The sequence below is a fragment of the Triturus cristatus genome, chromosome 10 (genome assembly GCF_964204655.1).
Source record: "Triturus cristatus chromosome 10, aTriCri1.1, whole genome shotgun sequence".
In the NCBI taxonomy this organism is placed as follows: Eukaryota; Metazoa; Chordata; class Amphibia; order Caudata; family Salamandridae; genus Triturus; species Triturus cristatus.
In genome coordinates, this window is record NC_140593.1 from 405,001,518 (window position 1) to 405,017,783 (window position 16,266).

Sequence of the window (16,266 nt, forward strand, 5' to 3'; positions counted from 1 at the left end):
CCTCCATTCTAAGACTGGTAATGGAAAGATAGATAGTAAGAAACGTAGTCAGTAACTGATATCTATTGTCAGTTTCTCATACTATACTAAAATCTTAAGGCAAACATCTCATGGAGGACTTCCAAATCAGGCAGAAGAAGTTTTATAGAGGAAAGCAAGGCTTTGTTGATGTTTATGTATGCATGTGCCAGTCACGCATTTATATTCTCTGCAAACTAAAAATCATTGATGATTGTAGTTTTTTTTATACAAAAGAGAACAGTAACAAGACTTTAAGAAGTATTGAAGTTAGTTGTGATGATGACTTTAGAGTGACTGATAAAAAAATTGTAACACATACTATTTTATTACATGTAGTACTGAAAATAGTGACTGGGATTCAGATCATGTTTTAACAGTTCTCTGTTTGGTTTCAAGACCAGACTTTGCCTAGTTCATGTAGTAGTAATGGTTTAAACAAGTCACTATTCCAATTGCTATACATTTTGCAAGAAATGTAATAAAGCTTAATTACTTCGCTCTCAGGGAGTTCCTTTTATATTTAGGAGATTTTATGTAGGGGCCTATTATACACAGTGTACCATTCTTTTATGACGAGATTCATTGCCTTAGACTATCTGAGGGTAGTAAGTGATCGAGGAATGGATAGAAATGTTTTGGGGAACATAGTGTGCCATGATCAGCACTAATCTCTGAAAGAGCCTTACATGCTCACATAGAAAAATATCCAGGTCGTTGGCACAAAACCTTTTATATTTCCAAGACCTAAACAAGGAATTCACTTGCAATTCCATTTTAAGGCCTACAGATTTATCGGAAGGCTGAATTTTACGTCCTACACTCACACAGTTTAGGAACAACCTTATTATGTTGTCTATATTTACTCAGAGCAGCACAAGTTATGAAGTGGTGATAGTGCGCATGCTCTTTACTGCCAGACATAGAACAACAATAATCCCAGAGAGTATACAAATGCTAACATGGTGGCTCCCACCAACACATGCATGCCTTGAAGAGGCACATTTGGGACCATTTTTACTATTATTTGACGCAACGCAGCACAGCTACGGAAGCTGCTGTGCTGCATTGCATGAAAGGGAGAGAGCATGATAGTGCTATAGCAACCAAGATGTGGTGCTGCTGCTCTCTTTCTAAACACTGGCTGCCTTCCACCACGCACAAACCTTTGCACCAAAGTGCACAGGTGGAACAGTAGCCTTCCAGTACAAAACACTATGCTTAAACCACCTTTAAAACTGATCCCACTTTGTATGTATGCTGTACAGTGCAGCTTACATGCAAATTGGGAAACGTTTGCATCAAAAACCATGTGTAATAGTGTGGCAGCAGCCATTCACGACCCATGAGATGCCTCCATGATGCAAAGTAGCACGCACTAGAGCTTACCTTTACTCTGTGCTGCTCTTAGGCAACTTTCTAATGCATATAGCCCAAATGTAGACTTTGTGCAGGTTTGCGTTAATTTGATTGACTTTGCACCAGTTCAAATTTCTGATAAATATGACCTTCTAAACATGGCACTCCAGTAGAGTGCGAGCGACACTACTGTGTAAAGGATCGCTCCACCAAGAGTTGATAAGTGAATTGTGAGATGCCTGGAAGCACTGTTGCTGTCCTGTGGAAGGCCACATCCAACAGAAAACATAGGCTATGCTTGGAAGAAATGGTGAAATAAGATTGGTCAATAAAGAGACTGAAAATCTCATAGGTGGACTGTTGAAATACAGAAACCTCATTTTGGTTGAGCACATAAATCGCCCCAGCCAAGAAGGCTGCATTTTGGAATGCCATACGTGGAAAAATACACGTTCTTTCATGGACCAATGCAGTGAAAAAGGTTAGGTATTATGACATGAAGCACTGACCAAAGGCAAAAGGAAAACTAGTTGTAAACGGATAGTGTTCTTGGAGATGGTGTAGACTGCCAGTCATTCAGAGGAACCTCGCGGCCAACAAGGAATAGGCAGCAGCCACTATTGCTCCTGAAACAGTGTCTGGATTAAAAGGGAAGTAAATCACAGGCATGGAGGTGAGGGATGCGACCACACTACGCATGAAGTAGACCACGATATCAACATGTTCAAGATAAATATAATCAATTGCCTTGTGAGTCAAATATTTTCTCTAAACTCCAGAATTCCTTAATGATAACACATAAATACATTGCTGGGCACAGGACCCATCCACTGTGATGTCCTGATTCAAGTATAGCGCAAGAGTTGAATGAGGCATAGGAATGACTGGCCCTCAATCACAGTAGATAACCATTATTACTGGTTACAGTGACCTAAAACCAGCTGCCTTGTATCTGGAATAACACATAGTACAAACACATCACCTCAAATAATCCAAATGATAAAATATCTCACAAAACACCACTGCAAACCCTTTGTTTGTAATCGAGGGCCTCCCATTCAGTCTTGTTCAATAAAAACACATGTGCTGAGCACTGACGTTGCTGTTTGGCAGGTATTGTGTGACATTCACACAGGTGGCAGTGTACCCGGCTTTGTTCTCATCACTCTACCATGTACGCAGCTAACAACACTGCTCATCATGTCTCACGCTTAGGTGGAAGCACAGTGGCGCACATGAAGTCTTGCAGCTTAACGTGACGTTGTCTGCAGGATATTGCTGTGAAGATAGTTGCGCGGTCACGCTGCTGCCGGAAAAGCATCGCTGCGGCCCTATGAGTGTGCCGAGCCCCGAGACTGATATCACGAAGCCAGCAACAACATTGGGCACAGGGTCCAAGCAACCCCCGTACCCACAAATAACTGCGGAAGCACAAAAGTAATTACTGCCGTTTAATGCTAAGATCATGCAGTGCCAGGAACACACCGCCATTGTGATAAATTTCAAAAGCTGCATGTGAATTGGAGAACATAAAATCACACCTTGTGACTGGCATGGAGGACACTTTAAAGGATGTGAAAGAGGTTTACAATGGAGAAAATGTTGTTAAAAAAATTATAAAGTGATTCCAGTTGTATCTGCTGGTGTCAGTTCAGCAGAGACATTAATTGCATTTTTTTCATAATCATACAGGACAGCGTTAACAGTCCAAACGAACCAGTCCGGGTGTACACATGGCGCCATGTCATGTCTTATCACAGTGTTGAAGAATAAAGCAAGACAGAACCACATACATTTTCACATGCTAATAATTTTAATTTCCCAGTTCCCTCATCCCTCTACATAGACCTACTTCAAGTACATCTATCGTGCAATCAGTGTCACCAGCAACATCCATCGCATCTTGACAATGCAGTCACAATGTTGTAAAACCCCAGACTTGATTACTCAGTGCTCCTAGTTCTTCACTAGATCGCGATCTGCAGAATGGAAGGCGGTATTCACTGCTCCATGATGAGTGTATTGGAAATGACAGTGTGCCAGCAAGGATACCATTCAAGTGATACTGGGATTACATTGATGTGCTGCTGATTGGCCCGTGCATTCACCACCAGATACAGAAGTTGGAAAATTAGAACTGACTGACCCTGTTTGTCACAGTAGTCTCTATACTTTTACTGTGCTTGGAATACACTGAAGGACCGTCCCGCTCCACATTTCTGGTGCTGTTGGTATAATCCTTAAGCCATCTCCAGGTGGGTGTTTGTCGCCTGTCAGAGTGTTTGAACTGTTCCTCAACTTGCTGCATCTGCTTGTTCTGCTGCACAATTGCAAACTGAAGGCCATGCAGCTAGTGTTTGCCCGATTTGCAGAGAGCTTTGGGTTGTACTTGCAGGTTTGGGTGTGCCAGCTGCCCTCTTGCTCCATTCCACATGTAGCGACTAGGCAGACATCCAGATTGGCTCTACAATGTCACTTGTTTTAGCCATGCCAGATTGCACCACTGCAGCCGGCATGGGGTTTCAGATCTGCCCACTCCACAATTGAGCAGTCACACTATGAGAGAGCCGCATCGGGCTGCAGCAGTGTTATCCGTGCAGTGGTATCGCTTATGGGCCAAGCACCACACTCTGATTCTCAGTTCCCAGGATTGCACTGCCAAACCAGGAAGTAATGTCTACTGTGCAGAATCTGCCATGTTGAACTCTGCCCATCTTTGAGGGGGAAGTGGCAACTTCAGTCTACACAATCAAGTCTTTCCTGCTAAAAGACATTTTCTGTTACACCGTGTGCATTCCCCCATTTGGTCAATACATATCTGTGCCTAATTTAGATGGATAGGTCCCATCGATGGAGGCTAATTGCTGTATGAGTGCATGGAGGCCGGGAAGTGTCGGGTACTGTTGTTTTTAGCTGACAGCAATATCCTTGCTGTTGGAACATCTTTGTTTAATACTTTTAATTCAGCCTTACAGCTATGGACATAGGAGGCTTTGGACGTCTGTAATAGCTGAATTTAATATGCATCTCCCACACGTTGCATTTCTCAAGGACACAAGCCAAAAGGAAAAGAAGAAAATCATTAAAGAAATAATACTAAATAAAAAATATATATAGGCTCCTGTTCATGTACTGCGGCCATCCCCATTTCCGCCTGGAGGTATGCCTATTGAAAAAGAGTTCGCAATATTTAGAAGGGCATGAGTTCAAGGCCCAGGATGGTCTGCATGGTGTTTTGATTGAGTGTTTAATGACGTCTGCTCACCCTCAGATACTGCTGAATCATTTGGATACCATTTTAAATCGTAAGACTAACGCTGTTGCCCCTTTCATGCTATTTCCTGTGATGTCATCAGGATCAAGGGTCATGTAATTTCCTGCGATTTTGCCAACATCACGCTTGCATTGGTATTTCCTATGACAACACCAAGGCTACAGAGTGCATTACGTATTTCTTGGTGATTAAATAAAACACAATGTGTTGGCATCTTGAGATGTGAGTAATAGTGAGGTAAGTATGCTTGGAACAGCCATGCTACCAAACCTCGTGCAATAACTGAACTTCATACATTACCCAATAGTACACAGTCCATCACTGATAATGCTTCTTGAATAGGCGCGTCTGCTCATAGACAAGCGAGCGGGCTTACCTCATGTTTAGCTTCTTGAAACCAGTTATAATCTAAAGCCCCCTTAGACCACGCATGAAACTCTTACCAAAAACGAACGTTTGTTCATTTGTCTACACACTGCCTTAATTGAATTACATACATTTGAACTTCTTATTTCCATTTCCACTCTGTGTGGGCCTCAACTCGATCCTTCGAAAAAACATATTTTGTTATTTGAGCCCTGCCTTTCTGCTGGACCCTATATTCCTTCCGTGCTCTAATGCCACTGTAACGCCTGATGTAGGAGCCTTTCTGTTTGTTGTCCTGCAGTTTGTCTTCAATCATTAAACTCTGGCTTCCCTTGCAATAATGAAGGCGCAATACAACTTGGAAAAGTTGATAAATGAACATGTAATGACTATTCAAATACAATTTGTGTAGGAGTTCTGATTTACAAAGGCATGAGTAAAAGGCTAAATAAATGTTTCTGCATTTTCAGAAGGTGGGTTAAAGGAACTACAATCTGCTGACCTTGTAAGCAGTAATTATATTCCTTCAGCATCCGCCAAGCCACTTAAGAACACATTCAGTCCTTATTACTACAATAATGTATTCATTCGTTCGTAATTATAGGATGTGTTCCCAGCGGCTTTGGCACATTAGACACGAGAGGTAGCACAACGCCATTTTTTAAATCCACCTTTGTCACTAACCGAGCGATGGCCTAAGTAAGTGCCACTAAAAAGCTGATGGGCTGACCTTCATTCATGCCAATTGCTTTGTAACTGGCTTTTAAAAGAACTCTGAACATGCGTGACTCTAACCTTGTTTCACATGTACTGCTGTACCTTTAAGAGCAGAGGAAAAGGGCAGGGACAGGTGGAGTAGAAAGCGCTGCACGTGCTAGGCTCGTTCCAGGATCTAACCTTCATCCCTGATTGGATGGCTGACGCCTGACATGCAGCAGCATTCATCCAATGAGGGGAAAAGGACACTGTTTAATTATTATTATCAGAACGGGATACATCTGTACAGGTGAACTAGCACTGCTTGTGGCTTTTACTCATTTACAGCTAGTAAATAAATTCATGTTCATTGACAAACTTATGGATGGATCAAAAACAGTAATAACAATAAGTTAAAACACGCTACAGACAAGAGATCAAAATGTCGTCAAGGTAGAGCAAGCTTAAACGTCACAAATGGTCTCATAGAGGCCTTCTCTAAAGTTTTGTTCTTTCTTTCTGGTTCACTCATGTGTTTTCGTTTGGTGATCAGAAAGATGGAAACCATGCCCATAATTGCTCTCTCCCCACCCTCTTGTGAGACAAGTATTGATTTGGGGTGACTGTGCGCTGGATTTTCTCTATGTTGCTGCACATACTACTTTCTGGGGTGATGCAAACGGTTTGACACCAATGTGACACTTAGTTGCCCTAATGGTTGAAATTGTGGGCACAATTTCAAGATAATGATTAACAGAATTGTGGTTTGTGAGTTTTTTCCACTGCTAATACCACTTATTACTGGGGAAATCTATGAAAATGCAGTATTTTCTTCAGCAGCCAGTGCCACAAGGGAGGGACAAGGGGTGATTTTGCTTCACGAACATTTTACATGACCTCCCTGGAAACACACATACGTTTATGATTAATAAAGAGATACATGTGGAGTCAGATTTATCAAGGTTTCACGCAACACATCCTACAACTTGCTGCGCTACATGAACGGGCAGGAATGTGCCATGTTTACCAATATATGGCGCATTCCTGCTCTCTGCCAACGCAGGCACACTTGCGCCATGGTGCAAGGAAGCCTGCTGTACAGGCAGGGACCCCTTCCTGCACATAAGCAAAAAGCCTTTTCCCTCTTTCTAAGTGTGCTGCAGACACAACACACTTGGAAAGTGGAAACAACGAGGAGACATAATGATATTTCTCCTTGTTGCGCCTCCCCTGGGACGGCGTAGCATTTTGGCGCAATCCCAGGTGGACCAGTATTGGTAAATCTAGGAATGCGCCACAATCCAAGGGTGGATGCATGGGAACACCCACGCTCTACCCATGGAACGCCTTTCCATGGCAGAGTAAGGCAAGGGAGCGACTTGCGCTGCCTTGCGTTACTCCAGATTTACCAAGCAGCGCAGGGCCGCGCAAGGTGGCCTTGCATTGCTCGGTAAATCTGACTTGGGCAGTGCGTTGCCCATGTGACTCAAAGGCAGTGCAATCCTTTGATAAATCTGGCCAATGTTTCCAAAATAGGAAAGGTTGTGCAACGCTCCCATTTTTTATTGGGTGTGTGGGAAGGGGTTCTGTAGTAAGGAGTCACGAGCAGGTAAGTCTTTAAGTACTTTATTAATGATACAAGAAGAAAGCACCCTCAGCTTACTGGCACCAGGAATCATCTGACAGGCCACCTTGTCAACATTCCAAGGCTGCCTTCAAGTCAACATTGTAAGGATGTGCCAAAGGAATGTGGGGGCGGGGGTGGAAGGAATGTACCAAGGGAGGGGAGAGATACAACACATCTTCCTCCCTGAAGGGAAAGAGGGAAGGAGAAGAGAGCAGAGGAAAAAGGAGAGAGAGAAAGAGAGAGATAGAAACAGAAAGAGGGAAGAGGGAAGAAAAGGATAAAAGAAAGAGTGGGAGAGAGTGAAGAAGAACTAGCAAACAGCAGGGGGAACTGGAGGAGAGGATAGAGAAAAACAGAAAAAGAAGAAAACTGGATGAGGTGAAATTTAACAACATTAAGTATTGCACAGAAAACTCAAAAAGATATCCTTATGAAAACTTAGAGTTAATGCTCACACCATTCTGTAATCGTCGTGCCAAGCAGGAGAGTTTCTGAGTCTAGTTCCTCTTTTCACTTGAACCTCATCAGGCCTGGTGCACTGGACAAGGGACATTCTGTTCTCCCTGTGTCCCCCTACTTTGGGGCTTATGGCAACACGATCCATGCTCCATTTTCTCCCGTCTTCCATAATGACCACATTCTTTTTAACCTCTCTTATTTTCTCAGGAGAATAATATTTGTCGCCTTTACCTTGTAGACCCACAGGTTTCCTGATGAAAACTTTTTCCCCGGACTGAGAAACCTGTCCTTAACACCCCATTTCTAATCATACCACTCCTTTTACTTCTTTTGTCTGGATTCCACCTTCTTACTAAACTCTTCCCGATTGACCTCTACCGTATCTTTATGGCACAGCCAGTTGGGAGACAACTTAGGGCCCACTTTCCTCCCCCTCAACAGTTCAAAAGGCGTATGACCAGTGGTGAGACTAGGTGTAGTATGGTATGACCAAAGCATATTTCTAATGGCTGACTCAATGGGTTTCCCCGACTTAACAGCCAGTTGAATGCACTCTTTTATCATGCGATTAGCCCTTTCCACTTTACCATTAGCCTTAGGACAATACAAAGGAGTGCAAATGTGGGCCATGGACATGTCCTTTAGAAACTCCTTCATTTCCTTCGAAACCAACTGCACTCCGTTATCAGTAATTATGGTGGAGGGAATATCCTCTTTGGAAAACACTTCACTCAAAAACACCATTAGGGATTTCGTGTTAATGTTATTTACAACTTTGTATGTAATCCAGTTCGAGTAGTAGTCAATGAGAACTAAGAGGTACCAGTCCTGTGGTCCCCTTGCACGTATAGGACCTGTGATGTCAAAACCCCAATTTGTCCCAAGGAGACTTAGGAATTTCAACAGGAATGAGAGGGGTGCGCCTGGTACTTCTGGATTTATCACTCATTTCACAAGCATAACAGTCCCTCACTTTTTCTTCCATTAAGTGATCCATGCGAGGAAACCAATATTCAGATCTTAATCTTGCCTTGCATAGACTCCTCCCTAAATGTCCTTCATATGTGAGATCAATTATTTGAATTCTCAACCCCTCTGGCGGATCAATTTTCCCTGACTTGAGAAGCAACTTCCTTTCAATAGACAAGTCATCTCTTACATTCAAATAAGGTTGTATATCTTCATGAAGATCTTTGCATTTGTTGGGCCAAACACTTGCTACATGTTTCTTAACTTTGCTGATGATATCATCCTGCTCCATGTGATAGTCCCATTGCTCTTTAGTTACTGCAGGGAGCTTTACCTCCAGAAGCCCTTCTATCTCAGAAGCTTGAATGTGTCTTTATCAACATCAAACATACCAATGAATGGGGCGGAAATGATAGCTTCCTTGATACTTTCAAAAGCTTCTGATTGATCTTTGCCCCAACTGAACGTGGAGTCTTTCTTTCTGAGGGGTTGTGCAAGCATAGCAACATTTCTGATGTACTTAGCCATATATTCAGCCACACCTAAAAAGGACAGAATTTCCTCTTTACTCGTTGGAGTGGGTGCTTTTCTCACAGCTTCAATGAGATCTATCTTAGGCTTTATGCCATCCTCTGAGATTGTGTGACCTAGGTAATCAACTGACGTAATGCCAAGTTTACATTTGCTTTCTTTAGTGGTGAACCCCACTTGTCTCAGTTTCTTGAGAACCAAACCAGCATTAACATTGTGTTCTGATTCACTTGAACCATAAATCAAAATATCGTCCTGAAAACACAATGTCTTGGGGCAATCTTTAAGAACCTGTTGCATTGCTCGTTGAAATGCTGAGGCTGCAGACGCCAACCCAAAAGGCATCCTCAATAATTTGAAGTTGCCAAAAGGGGTGGTGAATGCTGTCAAAGGTTGTGATTCTGGATGTAACTTAATCTGATAATAAGGAAAGATCGAGCACACTGAAAAACGTAGCCCCTTGTAGAGTGCTAACCATCCAATGGATCCTCAGCAAAGGATGTCTATCAACTACTATGTTGGCATTTAAGGCTCTCAAGTCCACACATAGCTTAATACTCTGTCCCTTGGCCTTGGTTGTGATTACAATGGGTGCCAACCATGTTGAACTTTCTATTTCTTGGATGATTCCTTGGTTGACCAGTTTCTCCAATTCTAATCTTAAGGATTCCCTCATTAGCAAAGGTCTGGAACGTGTTTTGTGGGTAACGGGGACAGAACCTTCTTTTGGAACAATTTTGTGCATATAATTTTTTAACAAACCCAATTTTTCATTAAAAACTTTAGGAAATTCTCTAGTGCAGTGTTTCCCAAACTGTGGTCCGGGGACCCCCAGGGGTCCCTGACACTTTCCCAGGGGGTCCGCAGGCAGCAGTTTAAAAAGCACTGCACTTGTATAATTAGCAGTTTTCCAGCAACAATAAAACTGTCAAGATAACACCAGTGATTAATGTATCTGCTGGAGAGAGATGAGTTTTGTCCTGTGGCAGCTTTGAGTTATCTAATGTATCACAGAGGGTTAATATACCTATTGCAAAGAATGTGTACCATGCATTTTAAATACAGTATTTTATGTGCATAGGTGAGTGGGTTACTGCTTTTGTCACAAAGATTATTTTGTTGCTGTGCAGTACATAAGTGACAACCATAATCTAGCACAGTGACCTATAAACTGTCATCAAAGAGCTGCTTGCAAACTGCATGGTACAAGTTAGTAATTTATGTTCTTTCCCTGTCTTTCATTATCCCGATGCTGCTAAAAAGGTTTACCAGGGTGGAAATACATTTTTATTGTTAAAGTCAATGCTAACCACTGTCTTATGTTCTGAATCCCAAGTTTTTTGTGCTTCTCCAGACCAAGCACTCTTTAAAAATGCCTACCAGTGTAAATGATATGTGAATCCTCACCTTGTAGTCACCTTTGCCTTATGTAACATTTTCTATACACTGAGTTACACTTATGATTAATTGTCTCTATATGTGTGTGATGTAAAGTGATAAACGTGTTGTAGACTGCACCATTGTTTCCTAAATTTCTTTGGGGGTAGAGCCTCCCAAAGCCCCCTTTGTAGTGGTCAGGCACACTCAATGCACTTGGTGTGCACCGTATGGGGACTGGTCTGAAAACATTTTCCAGGGCTGCTTTGGGTTTCCAGTCTGGCCCTGGGAGGAGTAGGAGCCTCGTACTGCGAAATAAAACCAACCATTTAAAAGTTAGTCACAGAGATGCAGCACCAACCTTCCCATTAAAATTTTAGTTTTTTGCAAATTCTTTAAAATACTAAGGGGGATATTTACAAAAGAAGTGGTGGAGCGTGTCGTTAGCCTCTGTGGCTTAACGACACGTGCCGCCACTTCAGAAACGCGCTGCAACATATTAACAAGAATATAGTGCAGCCCTACATTTCGCCCCATGCTGGTGCTATACTTAGCAGTGTAGCGCCAATGCAGGCACCCTTGCAACACAGTGCAAGGGTGTCTGCGTGAAGGGGAAGATTGTTTATGTAAAGGAAGGTCCCCCCTTCCTGCACATAAACAATCTTGAAATGGGGTTTTGTCACTTGTATGTGTGCTGCTTAATGCAGCACACATGGAAGTTACAAAATGCCATTTTTTTAATGATTATGTGCAGGAAGGGTCACCTTCCTGAACATAAATAATGCAATGCTGCACAAGGCAGCACACATGGAAAAAGCAAACATGAGGAGAAATAAAGCATTCCTCCTCGTTTCGCCAAGTTAAGATCTGGTTTTCCCTGGTGTTAATTTTGTCGCTGCCTTCTATTTACGCTGCCCCTGTGAATAGGGGGCAGCATCAAAATCAATGGGTTTAGCGGTGGAACGCCCACTGCAAAACCCACAACCCACCCCTTTCACGCTAAGCATTGCGCGAAAGGGGGCCTTATTTACAAGGCAGCGTTAAGCCATGTTAAGTGGCTTACCGCTGTCTTGTAAATAAGGTGAAGCCCCTATCGACACGCGAACGTTGCAAACAGTGATGTTTCCATGGTGGTAGGGGTTTGTAAATATGCTCCTAAAATCCTTAGTAATTCAAGTATTTGTTTTGTGTGCACACATGTGTTTATTTTTTTCGATTTACTTTTTCAACGTTTGAAATTTAAATCATGCAAATTGCTTGGGGGTCCCCGACTTCCAGTGGTGACTCAGGGGGTCCTCAGGAGTCAAAAGTTTGGGAACCACTGCTCTAGTGAGATTGTCACCAACCCCTGGGGGATCAATAAGTAAGACTTGCTCCAAATTATTGGGATCCAGAGTAATCCCTAATTCTTTCTGATGTTTCCATCCTAAAAGACTCGAGCCCTGCTTGGTAATATAAACCTTCCCCACTGTGTGTCTGTTTTTAAAAGAGATTCTCATTCTCACCATGCATTCTAAGGGAATCGGTTCTCTATTGTACCCTGAAGGATTTATATCAGCATTTTCTAACTTGATGTAAGTTTAGAAAATTTCTCATTGAAAACTCTCTTTTCCACTAGGGTAAAAGGGGAACATGAGTCAGCGCAGACCATGAATTTTTCACCATCAAGACTAATTTCACATGTAGGATACTGAGTTTTCTCCTCCATACTCTTTTCCTCAATTTGAAAGATAAAAGTTTTTTCCACTTCATTCTCTACCTCCTGGTGTTCAATCACATGTACATTGGGACTAAAAGCTTTACAAACTTTTGAAAAATGACCCCTCTTATTACATTTTCTACATATTATGTTCCTATCAGAGCATTTCCAATTGTTTGCCAAGTGATTATGGCTACCACATATGAAACACTGTACGTTTTCCATTTTTTTACTAGGCACTTCTCTGTTTTTACTACCTACTTTGCAAACAGCTTCCTCACCATTGGATGCCTTAGATTCACTCTTCTCCTTTGACCCATCAGCAATTTTCATTTCTCTAATACATAGTGCAGTATGTTCCTATCCCATTGCTTTGCTAATAGCTTCATCAAGGTCAGGATTCCTAGTCAATAATTCCTCCTGAACCTTCCCATCATTTGTGCACCTGACTAATTGGTCCCTGATAAGGGAGTCTGTCAGCGCACCAAATTCACAAGTTGCAGACATGCCCCTCAACACAGCTACATAAGAGGAAACTTTCTCATCCTTCCTTTGACATCTCTTGAAGAGTTTGTGTCTTTCTAGAACCACATTTACTTTAACTCTGAAGTGTTCCTCTAACTTTCTTAACGTGTATTCATAAACATCAACACCAGCCTCCTCCTCCAAAGGTTCCTCATCCACTAGTCTCCCTGTTATATCCTCAAAAAATGTGCTTCCCTGAATACCCAAATTGTGCAACAGTATATGTTGTTTACATTAAAAAAATTACCACCCCCTATGGCTATAAGGTAATATTTGAAATACCTTCCCACCTCCTCCAGGGTATATCTGGCTCTCCTAACTCGTTCAAAAAGGGGGGTGGCTGACTCATGCCTGCACCAGCCATTCTTGACAATAGTATATAATGTGCTGCACTGCACTATGAACAGTCAACAAGGAAGTGCAAACAAATATGAACCACTAAAAAGAAAAAGGATTAATGCAATACAAATGATACAAAAATATAAACAGTCAAAGTGATGTTCAACCTTAAAAAAAGCAAAGAAAAACTAATTTCCCTGAAGCTCTGCTAAAACGCTGTAGCTTGGGTTACAACAGTCCTCTTTTTATGACTGTGAAAGTTACTAATAATAAAAAAACAGTCTGGAAAACCGGTAACTTCCGTTGAAAAACGCTGAGAGGAGGCAGAAGACGCAGACTTCACTGAATGAGACTCTTCAGAACCAAGATAAACTTTAGCGCAAATGAAAAACCGTGAGTCTTTATTGAGAGAACACACAAGACGCTCGCTTGAGAATCTCCGGTATTTCCACATTTATGTTGAAATACAGTGTAGAAGCGAGCGTCGTGAACTAGAATCCTCCAGCTCCACAAACATGGACGTCCGCCAGGAATCGAAGTGACGCCTGCTCGCTATTTGCAGAAATGAGCTTCCTCCGGTAGCTTCAAAACACAGATCGCTCCACCCTTGACAGCAGAATCGGGAGAGCAAGGAATCTCCCAAGACACTCCGACCACATTGAAACGTCAAACAAGCCGTGAACCGTGCCAGCAGAAGGCGGACACCGGCAAACAAACTCTAAAATGCTTCAGCGTGACCAGAGCGAAGCGTGGAACCCGGGCAGTTCAAATGCAAAGGTGGCAGGAGGACGCCACACTCATGGGCTCGCCACCGTCATGCAATTCCTATAATTCAGAAAAACATCAGAACAATCTTAAGTACATGAGGGGCTGCTGTAGACGTGCCGTCCTCCCCCGTGAACTTGTGAAGGTAGGTCACGGTCAACGAGAGCACAAACAACGATGATGGCACATACAGGTTCAACCGGACAATCTTCAACAATAAGAATGGGAAACCTCACCACCATGAGAGGAGTCCAGTCTAAATTGTCCGTTTACGAAAACCACCAGCAAGGCTCAGCTCCGAAGAAGTTCCAGCAGGCAACCAGCAAGATGAAAATTACACAGGGGAGGGTGCAGCGCTGTCCCTGTCACAGCATCCCGTAACTCGTCGCCAAAATTGTAGTAAGGAGTCACCGAGCAAGTAAGTCTTTAAGTACTTTATTAATGATACAAGAAGAAAGCACCCTCCGCTTACTGGCGCCAGGAATCATCTGACAGGCCACCTTGTCAACATTCCAAGGCTGCCTTCAAGTCAACATTCTAAGGATGTGCCAAAGGAATGTGGGGGCGGGGGTGGAAGGAATGTACCTAGGGAGGTGAGAGATATAACAGGTTCCCACACCTGGCAAAAATGAGCTGATGAAGAAAAGAAGAAAGAAGTTACTAATGGACAGGTCTCCTGTACTTAACTCATAGAATTGTCCGCCTTGCTAACAGTCATCATGTGAAAGTATTAGGCAGTGGGAATATGCATGGAAAACTGTGGTTTCTGTGCAGTCGCACACATACTCGTGGGGATTTTTATGAATCTCTAAAGTCAGAAGTATGTGCAAATCCTATGAATAAATCTGTGATGCCTACAAATATAACATTTTTCAAATCCTTTCTTTCCATCGCTAAAAACCATTGATAAAAGTATGTAACTGAAACCCAGCATGCAAGGTTTTTAAACACATTCTGTGTTTTTTGTGTGTTTCGTTTTCAAATAATTGGTTGTGACACTCACAAGCAAACGCTTGAACCCCAGCTTTGCTTTGTTCATTGTTGGCACGGGTATGCGTTTATTGCACGGACAGTGACACATTATCAGTAGTTGTGCTAACAGCTGCCTGTGCACTGGCTGGGCTGTTATTCCTTGCGAATTAAAGCGAACATAAATAATTGTATTAGCATTCCTGTGTGTCTATATTTAGAGGCATTAATGAATGCATTCTCAACAAAGGAGCATTCACAGAAAAGGAGTCATTACTCTGGGTTTGGCTGTGGAAGCCAGGAGGGGTTCCGTCGGAGACCTGCTGGGGAGTTTACGTCCAAGGGCAGAGCCAAGATCTACAAAGGGCTTCTCCCCTGGAGCAAAATTACAAGATTTGGCAAGCCCATGCTCGGGGAAAAACACGGTCTTTATGGCCGTGAATAGATGCTGGCGCGAAAAATATATGAAGTTATCCAACCTTGTCCAAGGAAAAATACACCATTGATCTCTTCCGATTACACAAAGCGATCCATACATTTATTGGCAGCTTATGAATGTATAATAAATTCATTCACCCTTAATGGGGATTTTACTGCGTCTTGTATTTTATGAAACTTAAAACAGCAAATTAGTTTACTGCCTTGTGTGCGTCTCACTTTGCCGAAAGGGATGCTTCCATGCTAGACTCTCTTGAGAAAGCTTTGTAGAAGCCATGTTGGTTTAATATGTTTTGTTTAACCCCTTCAGTGCCCATGACGAGCTGGACTCGTCATGGGCCGCGGTGGCGCTGTGCCCATGACGAGTCCAGCTCGTCATAGACCCCGCCCGCTAATGCAACGGCCGGCACTGGGCGGGGAAAGGGGCGGGCACTGAAGGGGTTAACTTGCCGATCATTGAAATTTTTTACAAAACATGCACCGATCTTTCTGGATAGCAAAAGTGCAGACCACCGAAATGCTTCTTCCATTTTTGTGCCAAAGGCCTGTTGCCCGTGCTGCTACTTTGATGATGAGCTTTGGTAATAATTTCCATCAGCGTCAGAATTAAGTCATCTTAGCTTCACTTGCTACTTTATACGGAAAATAGGATACATTTCCAATACCAGTTAATGTAAAGCTTGATGGCTTTTTGGATGCTTGAACAATAAAAATTGCTCCATCTGAAAGGTGTTAGAGAATGAGATCTCTTGGGACTTCAAATGAGTTGTGCATAGATGACTTGAGTGTTTTGGTAGGTTTTAGTTAACTGTTGGGTTTTGTTGAAGCTAAGGCTCATGATTGTTGGACCACAGG

At 42.6% G+C, this 16,266-nt stretch overlaps 1 protein-coding gene across 14 annotated transcripts in view; it reads left to right on the forward strand.

Moving 5' to 3' along the window:
• Positions 1 to 16,266, forward strand: part of KIAA1217 (KIAA1217 ortholog) — a 1,240,780-nt gene that overhangs the window by 606,329 nt on the left and 618,185 nt on the right. The window contains exon 1 of one of the 14 annotated variants that reach the window (XM_085631683.1): positions 13,562 to 14,422. The exons of the other annotated variants lie outside the window; for them this stretch is intronic. The gene's annotated coding sequence lies outside the window, so the exon portion shown is untranslated. Of the gene's footprint in view, positions 1 to 13,561; positions 14,423 to 16,266 lie in introns of those variants that run through there. 14 annotated transcript variants of the gene reach the window in all.